At 46.3% G+C, this 6,000-nt stretch overlaps 1 protein-coding gene across 3 annotated transcripts in view; it reads right to left on the bottom strand.

Moving 5' to 3' along the window:
• NFE2 (nuclear factor, erythroid 2) overlaps positions 1-2,847 on the bottom strand; it is a 30,646-nt gene extending 27,799 nt beyond the window's left edge. Inside the window, exon 1 of one of the 3 annotated variants that reach the window (XM_083427808.1) lies at positions 2,456-2,847. The gene's annotated coding sequence lies outside the window, so the exon portion shown is untranslated. The remainder of the gene's footprint in view (positions 1-2,455) is intronic. The other 2 variants (XM_083427811.1, XM_083427810.1) reach the window with 2 other exon arrangements.
• Between the last annotated feature and the right edge of the window lie 3,153 nt (positions 2,848-6,000).

Here is a 6,000-nt window from a genome sequence, read left to right on the forward strand (position 1 = left end):
TTCTTTCTCCCTCTCCCTCTCTCTCTTTCTCTGCGTGTATTTGTGTCTTTCTCTCCACCATGCAAACAAACAGTACCATCTCTCTATCTCTCTAGTCAACGTTATTCAAACTATCTTGGTTAAGGTAACCCACGGTTCTGACCAAACTGCGGGTGGCAGTGGAAGACAGGAGTGCCTGGCGTGCTCTGGTCCATGGGGTCACGAAGAGTCGGACACAACTGAACGACTAAACAACAACAAGGTAACCCACGGTACTTCATAGCTAAGCAAGGCTTTGAATCTCACACGCAAATCCAGTGCTCCACTACATTGCTCTGGCTCATGTACCTCACGCATTCCCAGACTCAAGAGAGATATTTTCTATAGGGCGTTTGTGATTATTTGTGTTCGTGCTGCTGTCAGGGCTGTCAGACACAACGCCACCTTCAATACTATTTGCTGCTGCAAAAGTCTTTGGGCAGTTATACTGCTTCATTTCCCACCAGTACATGCGCTGAAATCCCATAACTTTTCATACCACAAAAGTCTGAGGAATCGGGTTGTCTCACTTTTATTGCATGATAGCCCCTTCAGACAGCAATAGCACCGGGAAAGCATCATGCTTGTAATAAATGGATCTCATTTCCTATTCACATCAGGCAGTAGCCTTCACTGTTCTCTGGGCTAAAAAATGTTTTTGTTTAGAAAAGGCTAGCTGGCACATGTTTTAATTGTGTGTGTGTTTTTAGCCTGTTGATTTATATTATTTTTGAGTGGTTTAAATAGTTGTTTTTAACTGGTTTTCCCACTCATTTTTAAATTTATTCTTTTTTTTCTAAACCGCTTTGATGCTTTATGGCAATCAAGTGGTAAATATTGTGGAATAAATAAGAAAATTGCAGCTAATAAAGCAGAATAAGACCACCACCAACACCCTGTTATTGTGTCAAGAACATGCTGCAAGAAGACACCCGAAATAAAACAACAGTCTGGAGGGACCCTGAGCCACAACACCCAAATCCAATACCTGAACCTCAGCCCTGGGTTCAAATTAACCCCGGGTGGTTCATACCAGACAGAGCTGGCCGGCTACACACCTCCCTAAACAACTTCCACCTATTGTCGACCCAAAGGTTTGTGTTTACTCCAGGATTCCCACAGGTCATCTTGCATCTTAATATGGGGGGAAAGTGTCTTCACAGGCATGCATGAAGCAATTGCATACCCCAGCTCAAGAGGTATGGGGATGTTTCCTTTTGCAAATGCCCAACTCCCCACCCCCGCCGTTATAACGGCTGTGACAGCCACTTTCTTTCATCCTCACACAGGCTGGTTGTGTCGGCTTGCAACACAAATGTACACGCACAAGACTCGGATTAGGTGAAGGATGTTTCTCTTCATCTGTGTGGTTCCGTATTGCTGAGTTGTGTTTGTGCACAAGGCCGCTTGTTGCCTGCCTCTTTGCAAGTGAACCTGCGCACTTCAAAAATGCCCATGCAGAATGAACAGGTGCAGGGTGTGTGTGTGTGTGGCAACAACTGCAGCAAGCAAAGGCTATTTTACAAATATTTTGCGGCAAATATACACGGACATTTAACATCATAACCCAGAGTCTAAAATTACCTCTCTGCCCCACGGGAGAATGCTGCAGCTTAATGCCACATATTCAAAGTCACGGGGAATACTGGGAACTGTATTTTCTTAAGGTTGCTGGGAACTTTAGCTCTGTGAGATCAGAACCCTTAACAAACTACACTTCCCAAGATTCTGCGCAACCATTAAAGAGGTGCAATAGTGCTTTAAGAGCATGGTGCAAATGTGACCTTGGTGTGCGTCATTTGTATGTACAAATGTTCTGCTCCCTTCCACCCCGGGGGTTCAGGAAATAATTGCATTTTCCCTTGCAAAATGAGACACAGTTGCTCAGAAAAAAAGAGACGCAACGGGAACAAGCCATTAAAGGTTCCTGATCAAAACACCCCATAAACGCACCTGTAACTTGAACACTGGATAAGGGCAGCTTCTGAGGGAAAGAAGCTTCTTTGCTCCTCATCATGAGACGCAAACACAAAAAAGTCCCTGGAGCCCGTGTTGTATGAGTTAAGTCCCTCTGAAAAAGCTACCTGCCCAAACTAGTGAAGGACCTGACATTCAGAGAGCCTGAGGGACTTCTGTCAGGAACCAGAGTTTTCTGGGGGTGGGTAGAGGGAGCGATTTGAAGGTGATGCCTGTCTACCCCATGGGCCAGGGAAATGGCTGGCCCTAGAATTTCTAACATTTATTTGGGAAAGGGCGGGGGGCTCCCGTAGGAAGAGCGGCTCGGTTTGAGATCCTCCCCCCTCTTCTTGCTCCTGCTACAGCCTTCACCCCTCTCTCTCACCTGGCCACACAACCAAGGAGACAAATAGCCCCCGCCTTGCTAGAGAGGGCTGCAAACAATGGTACCCTTTGAGGCAGTGGCGGCATGGCTCCTTACCTGCAGGAATTCCTGGCTGCCTGGGCCAGGTGTGCAGCCGGAGAGGGTGGACGAGGAAGCAAAAAGGGGAAAGGGTCTCCTCTGGGATGTGCAGGAGAAAGCACCCCCCCAGTTTTCCAGGCGGTGGGTGCCGTTTTCCCTTGACGGGCTAGGGCTGCTCAAAAAGGGCCCTCAAGGAGCTTCCATCGCTGCAGCAGTCGGTCCCACAGACTCCAGGTGGCCAGAGCTGTACAGTGCGTGCCCCGCCTTGTCTCGCTGGGGGCTGCTGATATTACATAACAGGAGCCGCCCCTGTGCAAGGGGCAGGGAAACCACAGGGCCGGTGGCGGCGATGGCTCAAGGGTTTTCTTCCCTCCCACAAAGCCTTGTGTTGCACCCTGCCTTTCCAAGAAAGGCCACAGAGCCGTCTCCTATCTACACTTACAGAGCTCGAAGGAAGAGAGTCCACAGAACACCACAAACACACACACACCACACAAAGGAAGAAAACGAGAGAGAGGGTATCTGCCGCTCCGAGGCTACCCTGGCACAAACATACCCTGCAAACAGATATAAACGAACAGGGATGCCAGAGAACGGAATAAAACAAAAATGAGGGAAGACAAGCAGAGTACACGCAAGACTGTGCTTCAATACACTGCACAGGGCTGGCTCTGTCATTAGGTGGGGTTAGGCAGCTGCCTCAGGCGGCAGATGATGAGGGGCTGGGAGAAGATGGAGTGGTGTGTGTCACACGGCCTGCCCTGCACCCCCTAAACTGGCCTGCTGCACCCAAGTATAGTGGCGGGTGATCTCTCTCGCCTCTTGTCGGTTTCTGTATATGGAATTGGTGGAGGTGGTGAGGCGCCATCTTGTCCTTTGCCTCAGGCGGCGGAACGTCTTCCACTGGTCCCGAATGTGCAGGTCACACTCATGCTGTCACACAACCTAAGTGTTCCCACCTGCAAGGAATAACTGGACGCAGCGTGACAATGTTTGTCACGACAAACGCTCCACAGGGACACACAGCAAGATGGTGCTGGGCATGAGGAGAGGTTACATTTCAGATACAAGGCCGCCATTTAAGGAACACACAAAGAGAACCAGAGGTTGTAGCTATGCTACAAACCTGAGGAATTATTATTTTTTAATGCTTTAAGTGTTCTTGGGGTTTCTTGAGAATGGTCGTTTTGTGGCAGTGCTAAGCATTCCTGGGTGAATGTCTTAATCCTGTCATGGGGTTACGGTCCCAGGGTTTCTTGAGGGAAACCATGACAGTGCACTGGATTACAGTAATAGTGGAGACATACCCACCCAGTTCCATGTCATTCTCACTGTCTTGCACATATCTTTCTCTTTTGCTCACTATGTTCCATGCTCTCATAAGCTTGAAAAAAGAGACAAGGCATGTATTTTTGTAAACTAAGAAATCTTTAATAAATATATATAGTGGTGCCCCGCAAGACGAATGCCTCACAAGACGGAAAACCCGCTAGACGAAAGGGTTTTCCGTTTTTCAATGCGCTTCGCAGGACGAATTTCTCTATGGGCTTGCTTCGCAAGACGAAAATGACTTGCGATTCTTGCGTTTTTTTTTCGCTCCCCACCCCCTTTTTCTAAGGCACTAAGCTGCTAATAGCCTTTTAGCAGCTAATCCGCTAATCCCTTAAGCCTTTAATAGCCGCTAATAGCCGCTAAACCGCTAATAGCGCTAATCCGCTAAGCCGCTAATAGGGTTGCTTCGCAAGACGAAAAAACCGCTAGACGAAGAGACTCCCGGAACGGATTCTTTTTGTCTTGCGAGGCACCACTGTATATATATAAACTTAAAAAATAAAAATAAATGAATACCCCTCTCAAGAATTCCATGCAAAATATGCTCCTGACCACTCCTCTTCCTGTCACATTCACTCTCTCTCTCTCTTCATTAGGGTTTAGTTTTGAGATTAATTAGTGCCTCCTTTGGGAAAGGTCTGTACGGTAGCAACATGAGAACCGGCCTTTTCTGCAATGGCTCCCTATTTATGGAATGCTCTCCCCAGGGAGGTTTGGCTGGCACCTTCATTAGACACCAGCAGAAGAATCCGGTTTTTTGGGGGAAAGTACTTTTAAACATTTTTTCAATTCATCATAGATCATTTCCCAATACTCTTTTACCCTTTTACATGTCCACCACATATGAAAGAATGTTCCTTCTGCCTCTTTGCATCTCCAGTGCATATCTGATTCTGTCTTGTACATCTTATCAAGTCTATGAATCATTTTCAGGTAGTTCTCCTTCAAAGAATAACATGCTGTAAATTTCAAGTCACTTTCCCAGAGTTTGTCCCAGAGGTTAATATCTATATTGTGTCCTATATCTATTGCTCAGTGTGTCATTGAGGCTTTAACAAGCTCGTATTTTGTTTCCCGTTCTAATAAAAAGATTACAGTGGTACCTCGGGTTACATACGCTTCAGGTTACATATGCTTCAGGTTACAGACTCCGCTAACCCAGAAATAATGCTTCAGGTTAAGAACGTTGCTTCAGGATGAGAACAGAAATCGTGCTCCGGTGGCGCGGCGGCAGCAGCAGGAGGCCCCATTAGCTAAAGTGGTGCTTCAGGTTAAGAACAGTTTCAGGTTAAGTACGGACTTCCGGAACGAATTAAGTACTTAACCCGAGGTACCACTGTATACATTTTAGACAAAAAATTCTCTTTATTTTGTAGAAGTTCTTTTTTGAATTGTTATATGTATACGCACACACACACACACACACACACACACAGAATTGGAAGCTACCCAGAGTGCTGGGGCAACCCAATAAAATGTGGGAGGTATAAATAGTAAAATTATCATTATGGAATGGGAGGTCCCTATTTTCATTGGAGGAATATTGGAGGGTACACACCAGGCGAAAACATTCCTTTTCAACCAGGCATTTGGCTGATTGACATCTGATGCCCTTTTAAATGTGTTGTGGGAGGGGAGATTATTGGTTCGTTGCTGTTTTTATTTTCACTATGTATTTTGTCGTTTTCATATTGTAATTCTATGTTGCAAACCACCCTGAGATCTGCGGATGAAGGGCGGTGTAAAAATTAAATAAATAAGTAAAACCACAAGTTCTGCCAGACTGGATCCTCTGCCTTTTCATAGCATCCCAACAGGCAGAAATCAGACAGGCGCAGCCCTCCCCAGCTCTTACCTCCACGTGCATAAAAGCTTCACCTGCTTCATTCTGACCTGTCCAGCTGTCATTCAAGGCTGAAGAGCAGAGCTAGGAGAATGGACCAGTCGCTGCCTCTCAGTCTAGCCTACCTGCCAGGGTTGTTGCGGAAAGAAAACAAAGAGGATGAGAACAGCCTACACCATCTGGAGCAACTAGGAGGAAAATGTGTTCTATAAATGCAATAAACAAAATTATAGCAAAAAATAAAAATAAAATGCAATGATGCCCTGAAACATGATCCAGCTGTGGACATCTACTGTTACGTACTTCCCACAAGGTAAGGCTTGTGGTTTCTTGCCTTGATGCTTGTGGCCAATACATGTGGCCTTCTGTGCATGTGTCCTGGCAGACA

This window comes from Podarcis tiliguerta (assembly GCF_965153285.1).
Source record: "Podarcis tiliguerta genome assembly, chromosome: 2".
Taxonomy (NCBI): Eukaryota; Metazoa; Chordata; class Lepidosauria; order Squamata; family Lacertidae; genus Podarcis; species Podarcis tiliguerta.